Raw genomic sequence first — 21,701 nt, 5'->3', positions numbered from 1 at the left:
AGACCTGATTTATGACCCAGGATGTGGTCTATTCTGGAGAATGTTCCATGTGCACTAGAGAAGAATGTATATTCTGTTGCTTTGGGATGGAATGTTCTGAATATATCTGTGATGTCCATCTGGTCCAGTGTGTCATTTAAGGCCTTTATTTCCTTGTTGATCTTTTGCTTAGATGATCTGTCCATTTCAGTGAGGGGAGTGTTAAAGTCCCCTGCTATTATTGTATTACTGTCGATGTATTTCTTTGATTTTGTTATTAATTGGTTTATATAGTTGGCTGCTCCCATGTTAGGGGCATAGATATTTAAGATTGTTAGATCTTCTTGTTGGACAGACCCTTTGAGTATGATATAGTGTCCTTCCTCATCTCTTATTATAGTCTTTGGCTTAAAATCTAATTGATCTGATATAAGGATTGCCACCCCAGCTTTCTTCTGATGTCCATTAGCATGGTACATTGTTTTCCACCCCCTCACTTTAAATCTGGAGGTGTCTTCGGGTCTAAAATGAGTTTCTTGGAGGCAGCATATGGATGGGTTTTGTTTTTTTATCCATTCTGATACCCTGTGTCTTTTGATTGGGGCATTTAGCCCATTAACATTCAGGGTAACTATTGAGAGATATGAATTTAGTGCCATTGTATTGCCTGTAAGATGATTGTTACTGTATATTGTTTCTGTTTCTTTCTGATCTATTACTTTTAGGGTCTCTCTTTGCTTAGAGGACCCCTTTCAATATTTCCTGTAGAGCTGGTTTGGTGTTTGCAAATTCTTTCAGCTTTTGTTTGTCCTGGAAGCTCTTTATCTCTCCTTCTATTTTCAATGATAGCCTAGCCGGATATAGTATTCTTGGCTGCATGTTTTTCTCGTTTAGTGCTCTGAATATATCATGCCAGTTCTTTCTGGCCTGCCAGGTCTCTGTGGATAGGTCCGCTGCCAATCTAATGTTTTTACCCTTGTATGTTACAGACTTCTTTTCCCGGGCTGCTTTCAGGATTTTCTCTTTGTCGCTAAGACTTGTAAATTTTACTATCAGGTGACGAGGTGTGGACCTATTTTTATTGATTTTGAGGGGCGTTCTTAGCATCTCCTGGATTTTGATGTTTGTTCCCTTTGCCATATTAGGGAAATTCTCTCCAATAATTGTCTCCAATATACCTTCTGCTCCCCTCTCTCTTTCTTCTTCTTCTGGAATCCCAATTATTCTAATGTTGTGTCGTCTTATGGTGTCACTTATCTCTCGAATCCTCTCCTCGTGTTCCAGTAGTTGTTTGTCTCTCTTTTGCTCAGCTTCTTTATTCTCTGTCATTTGGTCTTCTATGTCACTAATTCTTTCTTCTGCCTCATTTATCCTGGCAGTGAGAGCTTCCATTTTTGATTGCACCTCATGAATAGCTTTTTTGATTTCAACTTGGTTAGATTTTAGTTCTTTTATTTCTCCAGAAAGGGCTTTTATCTCTCCGGAGAGGGTTTCTCTAATATCTTCTATGCCTTTTTCGAGACCGGCTAGAACCTTGAGAATTGTCATTCTGAACTCTAGATCTGTCATGCTACCTATGTCTGTATTGATTAGGTCTCCAGCCTTCGGTACGGCCTCTTGTTCTTTTTTTTGAGGTGAGTTTTTCCGCCTTGTCATTTTGTCCAGGTAGGATTTGCTTTCTCCTGCTGTGGAATTCCGCTGTTCTTGGTGACTGAAGTTGGTTTTGGATGGTTTCTTGTTGATCTTCTGGGGGAGGGGCCTGTTGTAGTGATTCTCAAGTGTCTTTGCCGCAGGCGGAATTGCACCGCCCTTGCCAGGGGCCGGGCTAAGTAATCCGCTCGGGTTCGCTTTCGGGAGCTTTTGTTCCCTGAGCGCTTTCCGTAGAGTTCCGGAGGACGGGAATGAAGATGGCGGCCTCCCAATCTCTCGGCCCAGAGGAGCCGAGAGCTTGGGGTTCCGCTCCTCAGTGCGCTCTCAGAGCAAAGCGCCCAATAGCCCCGCCTCCCTGGCTTGCGGTCGCGCCTCGAGGAAAGCAGTCAATTGTTGGAGCTGGAGAAAAGCGCCGGGTCGCTTTTGTCTCCGTGGCCTCCGGCCGCACTCCGAGCCCACCCAGCCTGCGACCGGCACAAGGTAACCCCGGGCTTAGAGCTCACTCCTCGGCTTTGTCGCTATAGCCGGCTTCCCCGCTCTAATACCTGCGAGCTCTGCGGCACTCAGACACCCCCAGTCCTTCTGTGACCCCGCGGGTCCTGGGGTTATGCTGACCCCGCCTGGGTTTCCCCCCAGTTTAGCCTCTGGAGCGATGTCTCCCAGTGGAGCCCACTTTTAAAAGTCCCGATTTTGTGCTCCGTCGCTCCGCCGCTTGCCGGGTGCCGGCCCCTCCCCCCGGGGTCTATCTTCCCGTCGCTTTGGATTCACTTCTCCGCAGGTCCTACCTTTCAGAAAGTGATCGATTTTCTGTTTCTGGGATTGTTGCTCTTCTTCTCTTCGATTTCCCGTTGGATTTGTAGGTGTTCACAATGGTTAGATAAGCTATCTAGCTGATCTCCTGCTACCCGATGTCGTCTCAGCCTGCTACTTCTCCGCCATCTTGACTCCCAAATATCATTACATTTGACTCGACTCCAAAGTTATGGTAGTTATCAGATCTACAGCTAGACCTTGTTATTTATGCAGTGAAGAAGTCATCTTTTGCTCCATCACAAATTTTAAGAAATATTTTGAAAACTATACTTCAGAATGATTGGTTTCCTTTGCAGTGCTTTACATTTATTTTATACATTTAGAAAATATTACTCTAAGATGGGGTTCAGATTCTTCATCAGACAGCTAATGGCTCCAAGGCACAGAAAAGGTTAAGGAGTCCACATAACCTGTAGCCCCTGCCCCATGAGTACACGCAGGATCCCTCATCTCCTCGAGGCACCCCTGGAGGACTCACAGTGCAGAAACCAGAGAGCCAGAGCAGGTTTGCATTTCTGGTCCCAGCTCTGTGGAGGATAATTAAAGTTTTTTTGGAGGGGCAGTTGGGCATCCTGGGTACTCAATGCTATTCAGATTCTCTCTGCCTCCCAAAACTAAGAAGAAAAATTTCACTTCATAATTGTAGAATTTTCTATCTGGGATGGCTTTGGAAGTGTTCAGAGTCTTTCTAGGTTCCCAGGAGTGAGCATAGAGGGATGTGAGCTTTGCAGTTCCAGGGCTGGTTTCACTGGAGGAAATGGCATATAGGGTGCTGGTGCAATTCCAGCTATGACATACCAAGTCATTCTTAAATATGCATATTTATTAATTGAGCATGTGACACCAGGTGAGGGAGAAGAAACTGAGTTGGGACTCAGATGGCCTGGAAGTTAAGCACAGAATGTTTTCTCATAAGAAAAGTTCAATTAGCAGCCCCTCTGATGTTTTTTTCTGCATCCTTGCAGAAGACCAAAAAGTCAAGAACCTGGGGTCCCCAAATACCACTTATGTAGTTAACACCCAGTTAAAAGAAAATCTAGGGTAGGTTTAAAGGAAGAAATCCTAAGCAGGAGATAGCACATGGGTTCAATGTGCATGAGAAGAGAAAGGGAGAGAAAAGTTGCTAATCAAACTGCATTGCTTTCAGGAAAGCCAGATCATCTTTGCCGCAAGTCTTTATTTTGTGGGCATCACGGGCTTTATCAACAGCAAAATGGAAACTCCATTAGAATAAGGGAAAAGACTTCTATTTGTTTCATCTATTCTTCCAGTTAAATTATTTTTTCCATCCATCCATCCATCCATCCATCCATCCATCATGCCTTCTATCCTGTCTTTCATTCCTTCTTCCATTTCTTTTCATCCTTCCATCCAATCCTCTCTCCAAAGCTCTTTCCTTTCAACCATCCAACCCTCCTCCTTTCCCCTCGCCCCTTCATCATTCTTCCATAACTTCTTCACATCCAGGCTTCTTTCTTTCTTTCTCTCTTCCATTCATTAATACTCTTAAGAGTGGCACTGGGACATGATTACTTAATGTCACACTCTAAAGTCAGGGTAGCTGGTTCAAACCAGGTTCAATATTCACTAGACCTATGTCCTTGGGCAATTTGCTTGAAGTCCCCTTACTTGAGGTTCCCAGTTTCTTTACAGATAAACAGCAGCTCATAATAATCCCTCCTCCACCAGTTTATCCTGAGGATTAAATAAGCTAATATGCATAAGGTGTGTACAGTACAGCTGGCTTGTATTAGGGGGTTATAAATACTAGTTGTTATTATTAGTATACTTCTGGTATTGGGTTAAAGTCTGCAAAGGTAAATTTTTAAGACACAGCCCTTATTTATAGGGGATTCTTGTATCTGGAGAGTTAATACAACATCCAAAGATGAGCAAGCAATTCACTTCTCACTAGGAAGTTTATTACACTGTGTTCATTTCCTAAAGTGTATAATTTAGCATTAACACCTCTGAGGAATGGTAAAATTCTTGAGGGTCTTGGGCTTCCAAACAACTGCTGCACTCTTAGAACTGCCGATCTTTGCCCCATTTCAGTTCCATTCTATCAAGTGTGTTCCTACAAACCTTGATTTGTGCACTAAGTTTCTTGCCAGCCTCCTGCAATGCAATTTAACATGAGAGGCAATATAATATTCTTGTGGGGGATAGCAACCGTTCAATAGAATGGATTGGAACTCTCTCCAATGTGAGTATGATTTAGGTTGCCTTGTTATCGGGGAAGGTCTGCGTGTTCTTTCAGCTCTATTGAGATGAGACCTTTCAAGCAGTCACTGCAGTCAACCCCTTTTGTCATTTTGGTTAACAAAAGCTCCAGGACTTTAATAACCAGAGAATTTCAAATTAACACTTGGGAACTGCAAAGACTGGTTTGAGAAGTCAAACAAAGAATAACCTAAAGTTTAGTTTGAGGATATATTGGAACTCCTACCAGTGTAGCATGTGAACATACCTGACTAGTCTCCTATGTCCAAAACCAGGATCTCACAGATTTGACTCTACAAACAAGCTGTCATCCAAAATCATGATCAGTCAGAAAACAAATATTACCACCCTCAGCTGACACCTCTACTTTGAAATGATTATGAATGGAGTAGTAGATAAAGATAGCGTACACCATGCAATGGAAATAAATAAATCCTAAAATCTCAGTGGTTTAGTACAATGGAAGATTTATTTCAGGCTCATGAAAAATCTGATGCAGGTTAATGGGGACTTGCCTTCATCTTGCAGTTAGAGACCCATCTCAACATATGGCTTCCAAGGTTACTGAGGAGAGGGGGAGGAGAAGGCGGAGACACATTAGCTCTTAACAGGCTCATCTGGGAAGGGACATCCACCACTTCTACTTAGGATCCATTGGCCAGATCTTGTTTCATGGCCCTATCCCAATGACTAGGGCTGGGAAATTCAAGTGAACACAGAGAATAGTTGTTGCTTCTAAACATCTCATCCATAACTGGTAGAGACATAGACATTCTAAATCCATAAGGGAAAAGACGCTGAATGGATAAAGATAGTGGAAAATGTAGACTGCTTCTAAATGACAATGAAAGTACTGGGCAGGAGTTATGGGGACCAGAGGCTCAATCCGAAACAGCCTGACCACCGCACAGCATTTGTTGAAAGTCTCGTGTTTTATCATTAAATTTTTCGTGAGTTTAAAAAATATAAAACTTCAGCTCTGTCCCCTCAATACTGAAAAGAGGTTTATTTTGGGGGTATCTCCCAGCATATAGTGTACCCTCCCAGGGATTTGCCTTCCCTGGCTTAAGGAGCACATTCTAAATGTCCAATAGATGGTTATTAAATGGTAGTGAGCAGGGTATATTTAAGATTCAAGGAAACGCCAGTGTTAATTTGAAGGCCCTGCACCATTGCTGAGTATTTGCCTGGATGCCTTGACTGTCCTATTCTAAAGTGCAAGTTCATTGCAGTAACGGTGCTTTATACACTTTTAATTTACACTTTATCTTGAGTCCTTCTCAATGTCCATTCACAAAGAACAATGAACCCCAGACATATGGGTCTGTCCGAAGCCTACTCATGTCATAAGACTATCAGGGGCCCCCCATAAGAATTTCTTCTTCCCTCCCCTCTCCCCCTTTGCTTCCCAGCCAGGATTTTCACTGAACAACAAGGACAAACCTCTAACTAGTGAAAGCTTAGGGATACACTTGCTTTCAAAGGACAAATAGAGAAGCCTTCTGAGAAAAAGCATGAGTTTGCCTACTTTCCAGGTGTGTTTTTGTTTTTGTTTTTGTTTTTTTTTCAGTTCACTCATAGTTACCCACACTGCTGTTTCCTGACCACTCCTTATCCCAATGTCTGAATCCAGATGGTCCCCTGCATTCTGGACCTTGTGTTACCTGAATTCAGAGGTCTGCCTAGGTCTGCAAATCTGCCCTTGCTTCTACAACCCAATCAGATAATAGCTATTTTAAAAGAATTGACACATATGAAATAATTAATTCATTAACCAAATAGTTATTGTGTACCTACAGTCTTCCAGGCACCATGGATAGATGATAAGGTAATAACTACAGAGTGAGCTCAGGTTCCCATTCATCGTGAAGTTTGCTCTCTAAAAGTGGAGAACTGGTAAAGAAATAACCAAAAGTGGGCACCTGGGGTTAAGACTCTGCCTTCAGCTCAGGTCATGATCTCAGGGTCCTGGGATCGAGCCCTGCATCGGGTTCTCTGCTCAGCAGGGATCCTGCTTCCCCATCTCTCTTTCTCTGTCTGCCTCTCTGCCTATGATCTCTCTGTCAAATAAATAAATAAAATCTTTTAAAAAAAGGAAAGAAAGAACCAAAAGTGAGATGATTCTGGATGATAATGCTATAAAGGAAGGGAAACAGGGGGATGTGATAAGGAGGGACTATGGTCAGTAAAGGACCTCCTGCCCAGGAGAAGCGGGGAGATCTGGGGAGATGGGCAGAGTGGCAGGCCAGCCAATAGGCAATGGTGCCAGAATGAGCGAGGAACGCAGGATGGAAAGTACAAAGATTACCTTCATGGTCCTCCCACACCCAATAAAAGAACATAGCATTCTTTCTTCTTATCTTTGCCCCAGTGTCCTAGATCATATGTGAAAGCTAGGATATAAATATCATATTAAGTGCAATAACCGACCATCTTCAAGGAAGCCCTCATTCTCTCTTTCCCAAATCAGGATCTCTCCAAGGGACTAAACAAAATATCTGCCTTGATCTTTGGTCAAGCTGCTGTGACCTAGCTTTCCTTATTGAGACCAATAGCTGATGACAAGTTATAATAGAAACAACTGCTCACATTCTAGCTGCCCTCAATCAGCTAGGCAACATCTCTCTGACTGATTAAGTCACTAGGGAAAATCTTTTCTCTGTTCCAGTGACTGCTGATTGATGGCACTGAAGGAGCCTTGCTGCTCAGGCTCTTATTCAAGGGAGGGCTATCAATTTCCACAGATCCCTTGGCCAGTCTACCCCCATCTATTTCAGGAGTTGGAGGAATTGCCTCAGAAGTACATGTGGCCCTGTACCCAAGGAGAATGATGGGGACAGAGTGAGAGGAGGGAAAAATGACATGGCCTCACAATGAGATCAACACCGAGCTCACTCAGAAGCAGCCAGCTCCATTACTCTGTTTATATCACAGCTTCCTTCCCCCTCCTATCCCTATCCTTCCTCCTATCCCTATCCTCCTATCATTATTCTTCCCCCATGTGCCACCCCCATCAAGAGCCAAGAGCCTAATTTCAAAGATCATGGCAAAGGGCATATATTGTATCTGCTTCATAATAGTTACTGACTAGACTGGTCTCCTTCAACATCCCAGGGGAAAAGACTTTTACACAAAAATTTAATTTGGGAAATTACACAAAAATTACAAAATTTGGGAAATTACACAAAATTTACAAAGTTACAAAAATTTAATTTGGGAAATTAAAAGAGCTGATACCTAAGTTTTCCAAGCATAACAGAACAATAGGGGTTCTAGGCTCATTGCAGGGATTGACTAGTTAACTGAGCAGTGTTTTTCAAAGCAAAACAGAGGGCCCCAGGCTCAATCCTGGGCAGGTACCTGCGGAGGTAAATGCAGATTATGTCGATTGCTCACTAAAGGCTTCGAAATGTATGGCAGACGCAGCCCGCAACTGGCATAGAGGTGTTCTGCCTCCTTAAATGGCCTGGTGTCTGGCTACACCCACCTAGCAGTGATCACATTAGAGCCAGGCCTCCAGCTCCAGGCTGTCAAAGACTATTGAATTTGCTGTATTTTCTGAGCGATAAAAGCAGACTTTTAATTTAATTAATCTCATCCTTGATTGCATTAACCACCCATGTGGCCAGAAAGTACAGCTTGAACCTCGGGCAACCAGACTCTGTCTGCATTAACCTCTCAGGCATTGAGGACTCTGGGTTCCCATGAAGGGAATGATTCATTTTTATGTTGATCAGAAAAAAGGCCAGCCAGAAAACCTCTGCTGACTTAGGGACTGGATGCTCAGGAAGCAAATTCTAAATAGGGGATGAGGACGGCAACACAAACATTTCTTTGACAATCTTTTGATCTGAGGAATTCAGAATCATTTTCTTTGAACCAATGAAACCTTTTATCCTCAAAGGTATGAAATTTCTAAGAAAGCAAAGTGTTGATTTCAAAATGATAGGCATTAGCTGAGTTTGATGTTGACATTCTGGAAACTGGGGCTTTAGTAGATGGGACTGAACACTCAGAGACCATATGTTGCTGACAGAATCAGTCTATTTTTAATGAGAACTCAAACATGCATTCACCTAAAGTCAGGTGGTTTATGGAGTATTGGAGGGTAGCATCCAAAATGACACAGATAGGCTGAATAGAAGGGGAAAATGTAATGAGAGTCCACTTAACAGAGGGGAATGTAATGTTTTACACTGAGCTTAAAAAAACTAATCTGTACAAAAGCAGAAAGGAGTCTACAGACTTGAAGAGCAGTAAGTATGGAAAAATACTTATTGATTTTAGTAGATGAGGAAGCTAATATAAGTAACAAATATAAGGCACTCAATAAAGATCAATGTCATGTTAGGATCTGAAGAGACACTGTTGGTACCCTGTCCAGATCTGCTTTATGGGACTTGTGCAGCTAGCCACTAGCGTCTGAGTGTTGACAGTTACTAGCTCAGAACTGGCCTCACTGATGGAGAATTGCCTTTGGCTGATAGGAGTTTGGGTAAGTAACACTCAGCCAGGGTAGCCTGCAGCTAATGACTGATGAAAGTACAGTTACAAGAGACTGATGAGATCCCTTGCTTTGGGAGTGGGACCAACTCTGTTGCGATTCACCTTCTAGAGCAATTCTCCTTGTGTGATTAGTCTGGACTCTAGCTGAGACCACATGCTTGATATTGTGATTTATAAGAAATACATATTTTGCTTTCATCCCCATTTCTGGCACAAAAGTCTTAAAATTCTTAGAATTTCCAAAGTGATGAGAGCAGAGTGATAAAGGTATCTTTTGTTATGTGTAGGAGGTAACTTTTGGAAAGTTCCTAAGGATGGGGGCTGGCTGCTAAGGCAGCCAAACAGGTGACTAGAGGAGTGGGAACTTCCATTCTCCATCCCCACCAGACCTCTACCTCTGGGGAGAAGGGCTAGAGATTGAGTTCAGTCATGGATGGCCTGTGATTTAATCAGTCATGCCTACATAATGAACCCTTTGCAAAAAACCCCAAAGGACAGAGCCTCCAGGTTGATAAACTCATGGAGGGCTGGAGGGGTGGCACCTTGGGAGGCCATGGATGCTTCTCTCCCTGTCTCTTCCATCTGACTGTTCCTAATTTATACCCTTTTATAATAAATTTATAATCTACTATGTAAATGTTTCCCTGAGTTCTGTGAGCCCCTCTAGCAAATTTATGGAACATAGCAGGAGATCATGAGTACTTTTGGTTTATAGACAGTCAGAAATACAGGTAACCTGTGCTTGCAACTGGTATCTGAGGTAGGGGGTATGAGGGGACATTTTTATGGAACCGAGTGATAAACCTATGGAATCTGATGCTATCTCTAGGTAGACAGTATCTAAATTGGATTAAATGCTCAGACTTCCTTATTGGTGTAAGGAAGCCTCCCTCTCCTCCTACACACACACACTGGAGTTGTAACTGGGGCCCGAAGGTGCAGGATTCCCAAACTGGATTTGGCTCCAGGATTCCCAAACAAACCAGGTTCAGCCACTTGATGTTGACAAAATCCAGAGAGAGGAGTGGAGGTGAAACAAGAAAGGAATTTATTTGAGTGAGGCCAACACTGAGAAGACAGCAGACTAGTGTTCCAAAGGCTGTCTCCAAAGTGCTGAAAACACTGCTAAATTTATATAAGGAAAATGTGGGACTAAGGTTGGTGGGTACTTGTAGCTGGGTGGTAAAGGTCAAATTTATTGTCTTGGGGTTGGTCACACCAGGTCTTGCTGGTGTCAGGGCAGTTGTCATTGTTTGAGGGGGTAGTTTCAATTCCCATCACAAGATGCTTTGCCCGCTGGGTCTTTTCCCTGAATCAGAAGGTAAGTGGGAACAAAGAACTTACTTAGTTAGAAAGTAGAAACTGAGGTCAAAATGGAGGCAGTTAAGGTGACCACTGCATCATCTTTCATAACTGGTGATGAGAACACACAAAATAACATGCTGGTCCAGCTCCTCCCACTAGCCAACCTTTTTCCCTTACTCCCATTCTTCTGAACGAAATCTCTCAGGTGATCACTTCCCTATTCTACCATCTCAGGCTCTCTTTACCAGAAACCTGGCCTAAAATATTCTGCATTGCTAAAGACTTACCCAGGAGTAAGGGGGACATCTTACCGATCTACTTTGTGGCACCTGAGAAGCTGTGCTAGATTTTCGCCATGCCACCCAAGAGGCAAAAGTCACAAGTTCCAAGATACCCCAGGGAGGTAACTCAGATGGGAAAGTTCTAGAAACTCTTGACTTTTTAAAGTAGTTTTAAAGATTGGTATTATGGAATGGTTCAAGGCCTATGTGGATGCTGAAAAACTATCCATTCTTCTTACAGGAAAGAACACTTGTTAGTATGGTGGAAAGTTCTGTTAATGGCTCCCAGGCTGCAGTCTTATACATTGTTCTTCTCCACAGCATTCAAAATTCAGTGGAACATCCTAAGTAAAATTACAGAATATTACAAAGCATCAATTCATTCAGAAACATTTATTGACCATTTATTTTGAGTTAGGCAATGTTCAAGACACTTGGGGTTAAAAATGGAAAAGAGATAAAAATTGGAAAATGTAGCTCAGTTTCTAAGTCTCCTTTTCCAAAATAAGGTAAAGAATCTTGCACTGAGAGAAAACCTTCCTTATGTCCTTGGAGGGATGAAGTGCAGTAACGTCTCACTTTGAGCTGATAGACACTTGAAGGAAAGAAGGACGTTTGATAAATTGATTTACAAAGATAAAGCTGGTTCCAATAAAACTAAATACCCTACTTCTTATTCTGTAGGTTTGTATGTTTCTTTTTGTTTTCCTTTTCATGTTTTTTTATTCACTGTTGAAGAAGAAAAATGGTAAGAAGTGAAGGAGGAGGAGAAAGTCAATTTAGACTTGGGTGAGATAATCTGAATTTGTAGATCAAATCAGCCTTCTGTTCAACAGCTGTCTTTATCCTTCTTTCTCTCTCTCTCTCTTCTGTTTCTGTCTCTCTCCCTCTCTCTTCAAAAATAAAATAGATTCCGTAGACTGTCCAAATATTTGGAATCCAAAGATCCCAAGATTGAAAGTGTTAAAATTCAAAGTGCCCTGCTGGTCAGAACATTGGATTATCTGTTGCCTGGCATGGTAGCCATTCAGTCTTTGTGCAGACAGGTCATTGAATCTGACCTCTGCCACCCAGGATTCTGGCTTCTGCATGAGAATCAAGGAAACCCATTGCAACAGCAGCACTTACCACTAGTTCCCTTTGCCTCAAGAATATCCATTGTAGTTCTGTTGGTTTGATGTGATTTCAAATCCAATCTAAATGATTAGATCTAAATGAAGTTTGTTTTAATCCACTTCTTTATGACAAGGGCAAAAAAAGTTGTTTTGATACAAGAATAAAGTAAGTTGTGTCAGGATGTCATTATCTCATCTGTTTTCACCATTAAGAATTCAGGAGCTCAGCTGCTGGAGGCCCCCCCGCTCAGAGCTCATCTATGAAGACATAAGAAGAAGCAACTATGCCAAGGGGATATTTTGACTATAAATATCAAGAGTTTGTGAAGATTACTCAGATGTGTTTGGTTTGGGCAAAGAGACACTTTGCTGATCTAAATAGCTCTCCAGTGACCTTGGAGCAATTAGCTCTTGTGCAGTAGAGTTGAATCTTACCAGCAGTGGTGGAAGCTGTTTGTGCATCAACATCAGTCCCATTGTTCCCCAGCAATGTACTCTAGCAGCAAGGGATTTATACTTTTGCCTGGCAGCTGGATGGAAGCTCTCAGTTGGCTAAGCCTCTCCCTCCCAATTATGAACTCATTATAAAAGGTAAACCTCAACTAAATTTGAACTTTATTCCCTTCACTGCCCCCTTCTCCCTGCTTGGAACAACAGTATGATTATCATTGATTTGGAGTATGTTATTTCTTTATTAGTATATCAAGAGACATTATCTTATATGCTATTGACTTCTGAAAGTCCACAGTGAACTTGTGTTAAATAAATCATTGGCAAAGACAAACTTGGTCTCTGAGCATGATTTGCCTCCCAAAACAAAACAAGTTCTTTTCCTCAATAATGTATGTTTCATAGCTTCAGTGAAGAAAGAACCTTCTCAGCTCTCTTGAGGGGCATCATTTGGCAGGGTTCAATAGGTCACATATGATAAATCTGCTTTAACATTTGAGTCCAGATTTCAGTCCACTAAACCGTCTGCCCTCCTGGCACCTACGTGAGCAGAGTAAATTAGCATCTCTGGAACATTCACCAATGTTGATGAAATCAGGCAGACCAAAAAATTGTTTTTATTTCTCTTTGATCTCACATCATTGTAATAAATTTTTACAACTGTATGCTGGATTTTGTTGATAGAAATTAGCATAATATTATACCTCATTTGTTTTGTAGTCATTCCTCCCCATATTTAGCTTCATAAATTGCCCCGAGATATGCCAGAATCTGACTCTACCTGAAATCTAAAGAGCATGAAAGATGGGGTGAAGTGACAGAAGAATTTACTTCTTGCAAAGGAACTTGCTCAGTGGAGAGTCCCCGGCGAGTATAAATAGCCTATCAGACAAAAAACATAAAAGGTTCTTTTGTCAGCCAGGCAATCTTAATGGGGAGTGATGATTTGAGGTGTTACAAATCATCTGAGGTTTTCTATATTTCCCTATTCTAGCTCCTAGCCAGATATTCTAAGAGACCTGATGAAACCTCAAATTCAGCAGGCAATGTCACATAACAGTCACAAATATCAAACTTTTAGTTTAATTTTCAGACTTGAAGTTGCAAGGGGTAAGAGATTAAAAGAAATCATAGAAAGCAATGATGATGTTATCAGGGAAAGAAAGCTTATGGTTTTCAGCCAATGTTTTCAGGTAAAAGTTAAGAAATGTGACATTGTTGATCTCTTTTCTCAACTCCAATACCATTAAACACAACCTTACCCTTTGGTCCTTAAGTCTTTTTATACTATTTTAGGCAAGTAGCCAATTGATCTCCTAAAGCTGTGCCTTCATCCCTAGTGACCATAGATGAGCACGAAATTAATTTTTCTCCATGCTTTGCCCATCCCTTAAGACTAACTGGATCTTCACTGCCAATAGCCCCAGCCAAGTCAAACAACAAATCTCTTATTTTCTAAATTTCTCAGAGGGTCTGATGACCACCTACTTTTGCTACTTGCCTACTTTGGCTTCCAATATCCATATCAATAAGTGTTCTTCTTAAATCTAGGTGAGTTATGTAAGAAATGTAGTTTAAAAGAGAATGCGGGATAAACTGGTGAAACACTGGAGAACCACAGTTACAGCATTGCAAGTGGGGATGATACCCACATCATACAAATGTGGAAGAAAACAGCTACTGCTATGACCTTGACATGGAAGCATGTTCTGCTGCAGTTTAGTGCAGTTGCTATTGCTATTCCCAGAAACATGGCTTTCTTGCACCCACGTCCATGCCTCTCAGAATGCTGTCAGTGCTGCTTTAGAAGTGACTACTGCTGCTACTGCTATCTGTAGAGCACTCTTTGTTATCTTTATTTTTCTTTAAGGACCCAAAGAGGGAGTGGGATTGACTGGCAGAAACTCACAATATGTTCTCCAAGCCTCAGCTTCAAGGGGGAAAAGAAAAATATGCATATGGGACGTTCAGCTTCTAGGGCGGGAGGGAACTCAGAATCAGATGGAAAGAATATATTGTCACAGAGGTGGCAGATCCATTTCCCTCCTCGACTGCCCAGCCGCTGATTCAGTATTTCTAGTTTCTTTTTCACACTTCATGAAACAGCCTGTTCTTTGGGTGGAGAGCTCTTGCAGTGTTTGAAAGTCCAATGTAGTGCTAATCAGATACATTATGAAGAGCCAGGTCTGATGTTGGGTGCTTTATTTCATTATCTTATTTGATCAAAATTCAAGACTAAGAAGAAGGTAGAATCCACTTCATTTTGTAGATGAGTAATTTGAAATTTGGAGAGACTGAATGACTTGGTCAAGATTATATAATTTGGAGGTAAATACAAGAAGCTTAAATGAGAAGTCTCTGGTTCTCCACTCTTCCCTGTACTCCCAATATTTTCCTTGTGACTTTGTAGGCCTTCACCCCAGCAAGGCAGAAATAACTATGGTGACCCTTGACTTCAGGCTTGGCCATGTGACTTAATTTAACCAAAAGGATGTTGGCACATATGATACAAGCAAAGGTCTGATGAACTCTGTATTGGATCATGGGCCCAGGATGCAGAGTAAGAGAAAAAAAATGCAAATGAAAAGGAATGGGGAACAATGGAATTTGAATTATAATTAGGAGCTTAAATGGGTGGCATAGGTTTTCTTGTTAATAAGGGAGTTCAAAGAATGAGAGATAAGTAAGGGTGAAAATGACCAGGAAAAGTTTAGTAGGGATGGGTCTTAAAGAATTCAGGAAGTTGTGGTTGACATTGGTCAGGGAATCTAAAACCCAATGACAAAGAGAAGTTGCAGCTAGCAATGTAGGGAACATCTTCCTTATACCTCTCCCCACCCCTAGCAACAGAAAAAAAAATATAGTCTTTCTCCTTCTTTACTCTATTACTCTTATTTGCAATGCACTTTTCTCCATCATGTCATTGTAGAGAATAAAATAAATAGAGTTGAGTGCTGTGATAAGAAGCTTTTCAACCCAGCTGTGTGTGTGTTGATCAAAATATTTAGATAGAATGCTTGTCAAAGCACTTAGGTAGGGAGAGATAAGTTCCATTATAAACTAAGGAGCAAAACAAAGTAGGTGTACGAATATGAGGTAAAATTAGTTGTTTAGCTTCACTGAATTTGTATTTGGCTGTTCCCCCTTTAGCTACTCAGGAAGAACAGAAGTCATTTACCATGTGTCTAGTACAGCAAAAGTACAAAGAAAGACAAGAAAGAGTATGTTGTGGAGCTATTTGGAAATTGGTATTCCTACTGCCTGAAACACAACTATCTTGGCTATATTTTAAACACTTTAGAAGTATTATCTCATTCATACAAAATGGAAAACTATTCAAGTCTAAATACATATTAAGTATTAATTATACTAGAATATAAGGATTTTGAGGGCACTAATATTATCTATTCAAATATGTGTCCCCAAGTACTCAATACATATCTTTTTGATTACCCTGAAAGGAGAACTTAGTCCAGAACTGGGATCTGCATTCCATGTAAACTGTTCCCCTGTGTGCCCTTCCTTCTGGCCTTCTCCAGGAAATAAACCATTTGTAGTTTGTCTACGTGGACTTCAAAACTAACTCACATGTTATTTTATTATTTCACACCCAAGTTTAGCTGCTACAGAACTGGCTTCCTTCCTAAGAGAGCATTTCATTGAACCAAATTGAATTCATTAGAGGAAATAAGTTCATGATTAGCCAACAAGCTAATTGCTTGATCATCATGAGGCATATAAACAAGTGGACCAAACAGGCACCATAACCTGGGTTGTCTTAGCCTTTGGCACAGGGTTCCCATGACCATTCTTCAAAGTGCCTTGACTATTGGACAAAACATATAACATCTGTGGGCCCCAATTTCCTCTTCTGAAAATGAGTGCTGAAGTCTAATGTTCAGTGATTTTATGATAGACCACAAATGTAGTGACACTGTGGGTTAGATCCAGAATTTAAAATAAATTCTGAGGAGAAACTTACATAGGATTTAACTGAGAAAAAAATTATATAGATTTAATGAGAAATTATCAGTGGTTGACTTAGATAATCTCAGTTTACACCATTTCCCATCTTTAGTCAGGGAAGCAGGGGAAATACCAATGTAAAACCTCATGCAAAGCCAGTTTAAAAAAAAATAATGTATTTCTAAGCTATCAAGGGAAAAGAAAAGGAAATCCTCATTTGTCAAGACAGTGAAAGGAGAAATCTAAAAGAATAAGTAAAGAATGAAGCTGGTGAGTGATCCAAAACTTTAAACTGACCCTTCATTACCTTAAATGTTCATTTTAATGCCAATGTGGAAATGAAGATAAACTTAAAGATCACCCAACCCAGAAAAAGGCTAGAACTCCAAAGGCCTACATCATCACTTGAAGAGTAAATCAGATGGCTGAAAAGAAAAAACCTCCCATAGAATGTACTGGTAAGGAAATTTGCCTATCTCAAACTTGCTACTAAATCCAAGGGAAAAAATGTCTTGAGAAATCCTAACCATAAGCCATTCCTTATTAAGTTGACCCAAATTCAGACTCTTTATGTTATCTGAAAAAATATCAATATGAGAATTTGTCTTAAAGGGATCCAGAGATGATAGTGCTCCTCTAAGCCACCCAGGAATAAAACCAGTACTCTGTGGATGAATGTAGTTCGTGCTAGGTCTCAAATAACTGTCACCAATAAAACTCCAAAGACTAACTCATAGTAAAACAATCTCAACCATGTACAAGAAAAAGGGATACTATGCTTAAGAGCTAGTTTAAAATAGATAGGTAGATAGATAGATTATTACCACATACCAATATATATCTATTTATCTTGTATACACACATGCATAATTAAATATCTAAAATGTAAGTATTAGTACCTAAATATTAGAAGATACTTAGAGGAATATATATATATATATATATATATATATATACACACACACACACACACACACACATATGCAACATATGTTTAATTTATAAAAAATAGAGTAGGTAAATGTGAGAAAGAAACAAGAGATTTCATTAAATGGTCACGGAGTTTTGAAAAAAGAACCAAATCAAATTATATAGATGAAAAGCAAAACATAATGATTGAAAGCTAAAGGAAGAAAAGCAGATTAAACAAGAGGTTTCTAAACTTTCACATTTGATAATATCTTTAGGATTTCAGTAATCTTATCAAGGATTTTCTGGACCCAAAGAAGTTTCCTACAGTTCCATCTATTAAATTATTACATTAGGTTCAAACATTTAATATGTATCTGTCATAAGAACTTAGTAGCCATTTAAAAATTAAAGAATAAGAGTGCCTGGGTGGCTCAGTCAATTGAGTATCTGATTCTTGGTTTTGGCTCAGGTCATAATCTCAGGGTTGTGAGATCAAGCCCATCCTGGGTGTAGAGGTTGTTTGGAATTCTCTCTCTCTCTCCCTCTGCTCCTGCCCTGCTCATGCTCATTCCCTACAAAATAAAAAATAAAATTTAAAAGAATAAATTGAATAAAAACTAATAACTCTATGTCATTCTTAAATAACCATTTCAAGTAATGTAGGGCACTAGACAACTTTCCAAACTGTAATTCAGATTGGACACAGTCAGACTCATTTCCTATTTCACATCAATTGTTTCTGGTATTTCCTTTCCCTCACGGTAACTGCAAAAGAATGGAATGTTAACTGACTTACCTTGAGGTAGTGTTCTTACTACTACAGTGTTGAGTTTTGCTATGTTCCCCTCAAATATTAAAATATTCTGTGGCACCTGTGAGTTTAATATATTACCCCAAAACAAGTCAGTTACCTGAGGCAAGTCAGTTTGGGAACCACAGATTTAGACACACTAAATGGTGAACTGGTGAACTGGAATAGAGATCTAAAGAAATGATCTAGAATGCAGTCCAGAGTTTCAAGAGAATTCAAGCAATAAGCACATGATGGACATGATGAGATGTTTTCCAAAATAGAGGGGAAAAAAGAGAATATAGTGGAAAGGTAATGTTTAGGACATAATATTTGACAATTTTCCAGAATTAATAAAAGCTCAGTAGTCATTAAATTCCAGACACATAGTAAATCCCAGATAGAATAATTAATTACAAACAAAGCAAAACACATTATCACCTGGATCTATAACATTAAAATTGCAGGGATAAAAAAAGAAAACACAATAAAAGCAACTTTAGAGAAAAGAGAAGTTGAAATTAGATTGGCAGCTGATTGTTCAATATTAACAGTGGAAACAAGGTACAGTGACTAATGGTATTTTCAAGACACCATTGAGAGAGAAGAATAACTGTCAATTAAAATTCTACACAGTGAAATTATCTTTTGAGAATGATGGCAAAATAAAGATATTTTAAAAGTTAAAAAAAAAGAAAAAAAAAGAAAGAAAACTGAACTTATCCCTCACTAAAGAATCTTCTGAAAGATAGTGTTTGGGAAGAAGGAAAATACGATAAGAAATGAGTAAATAAACTGTTCAAGATGTGGGTAAATAGAACCAAACATTAAGTGTCAAAGCACTAATGGCAATAAATACTATAATATATAAGAACAGAGTAAAATAAGTCATTCCAACTTTAGTTCTACCAATAGAATGTAAATGGAAGTAGGATTGATTCAGGTTAAAATATTCCAGGGTCTTTATATTTTTGAGAATGTGGGTAAAAGTACTGATTAATCCTAGATATTCTTAAGTTAACCATAAGTGACAAAGTGTCTGAAGTACCTATTAAAAGAACATGAATAAATGCTACATTTTCCAACCTACAGGAGAGAACAAAAAAATGAAAGGAGTGAACACACACACACACACAGGCACACACATACAAACACACCACACAAACCAAATTCTATTCATTGACAAAGTTAAGGAAAAAAGGAAAAGGAAAAATAAAAGCTTTGATGATCATTTCAACAGATACAGGAAATGTTCTTGCTAAATTTCCTTACTGATTCATGATAAAATGCCATTACAAATGAGCATGAAAGGGAACTTCTTAATGTTAGATTTATCTTAAAAAAAAAAAACTACCATACACATTAGTTAATATTGAACATTTAAAGTATTTCCTTTTTTTTTTTTTTTTTTTTAAGATTTATTTATTTATTTATTTGTCAGAAAGAGAGAGGAGCGAGAGTGAGCACAAGCAGACAGAGTGGCAGGCAGAGGGAGAAGCAGGCTCCCTGCTGAGCAAGGAGCCCAACGCGGGACTCGATCCCAGGAAGCCGGGATCATGACCCGAGCCGAAGGCAGCTGCCCAACCAACTGAGTCACCCAGGCGTCCCTTAAAGTATTTCCTTTTAAATGAGAAAGAAGATGGGCTTGCTCATTGTTCTGGAGATCCTAGTTTGTGCCCCAGACAAGAAAAAGATACTACAATTGTATGTAGATTGGAAAAGAAGAAATAGAGTAATCATTAGTCATAGTTTATACAATTGTGAACTTAGAAAATACAGTGTAGATGCTTTACTAAAATTCACATTCAACTTAGCAAATACTCTGCCTATATAATCATTGTATATGATTATACACAAGACACTTGCATTTCTATTCACTAGCAACAAACTCTTAGAGATTATAATTTTTAAAAGGTAAAAATTATAATTGCTAGAAGAAAATATAAAGTACCTGATATGAAGTCTAACAAAAGGCCTTTATGGAGAAAAAACATAAATCTTTATTAAGAAATATTAAAGAATTACTACTATTGGGTATTTACCGCAAAGATACAGGTGTAGTGAGAAGAAGGGCCATATGTACCCCAATGTTCATAGCAGCAATGTCCACAATAGCCAAACCTGGAAAGAGCCAAGATGTCCTTCAGCAGATGAATGGATAAAGAAGATTTGGCCCATATACACAAGGGAATACTACTCAGCCATCAGAAAGGATGAATACCCAACTTTTGCATCAACACGGATGGAACTGGAGGAGATTATGCTCAGTGAAATAAGTCAAGCAGCAAAAGTCAATTATCAGATGGTTTCACTTATTTGTGGAACATAAGGAATAGCATGTAGGACATTAGGAGAAGGAAGGGAAAAATGAAGCGGGGGAAACAGGAGTGGGAGATAAACCATGAGAAACTATGGACTCCAGGAAACAAACTAAGGGTTTTAGAGGGAGAGGGTGGGGGGATGGGTCAGCCTAGTGATGGGTATTAAGGAGGGCACATATTGCATAGAGCACTGGGTACTATATGCAAACAATGAATCATGGAACACTCTATCAAATGGTAATGATGTACTGTATGGTGACTAACATAACATAAAAAAAGAGAAATATTTAAGAAGAATTAATAAACCAGATTTATGCCATATTCCTGGATATAAAACCTCAAAATCATAAAAGTAAAATTATTCTCCCAAATGATCTATATAAGGGACCAGCAAATTTTATAAAAGATGAGATAGTAAGTATTTTAGGCTTTGTAGGACATGTAATTGCTATCATACATATGCCACTCTATAGCCTGACAGTTGCCATTGACCATAGGTAAAGGAATTGATGTGGCTGTGTTCCAATAAAAATTTATTTATAAACAGAGGCAAAGAGATGGCAGGCCAAGTTTGGTTTATGGTGTATTGTTTGCTAACTCCTGATCTATAGAATTTATCTTTAGTGCAATTCTAATAAAGATCTAGAGGGGTGTGTGTGTGTATATAATTTACAAACTACTTCGAACATTTCCATGACCAAGAATTGGCCTAAGAATGATCAAAATATTTCCAGGAAAGAATAAAGTCAGTTAGCCTCCCAGAAATGAAGACATTATAAAACTGGTGTTATTAAGTCAGTTGTCCATTGGCACAAAATAGGCCAATAGATGAACAAGGTAAGATAGCACAGAATTTACTTTATGACAGAGGCGTCACTGCAGATTATAGGGAGTGGACTGGCCACTCACTATACAGAGCTGACACAATTTCTCAATTTGGACACTGATACAACTGGATTTCTACCTCAACTCACAGCCAAAATTTGACTCTGTGAATTACAGAGTTAAAACTGAAGGTATATCTTTAAGCTTTTAGAATAAAATATGAAACTGTTTCTTATCCTGGAGTAAGGGGCAATTTCTTAAGTACGATAAAAAAATAAACCTGCAAATCTTAAAGGAAAACCCTATAATTATGCTAAAGTGAGACCATCTGTTCATCAAAAACATCTTGGTAAGAATAAAAAAGAAAAATAACAAGCTGGTGTGAAAATTTTTATACATATGAAAAAAACCCCATGGGATTAATATCTAGAAGATACTAATAACTTCCAGTTAACCTGAAAAATAGAAAAAATAGCATAAATGCTGAAAAGATGTGAGTGAACATTTCACAGAAGAAGAATTATAAATTAGGAGTAAAGATTGGGAAAGATGATAATTTTCAACA

Source organism: Martes martes (genome assembly GCF_963455335.1).
Source record: "Martes martes genome assembly, chromosome: 9".
Lineage (NCBI taxonomy): Eukaryota > Metazoa > Chordata > Mammalia > Carnivora > Mustelidae > Martes > Martes martes.
The sequence above is the reverse complement of the archived record's forward strand: the minus strand, read 5'-3'. Positions refer to the sequence as shown.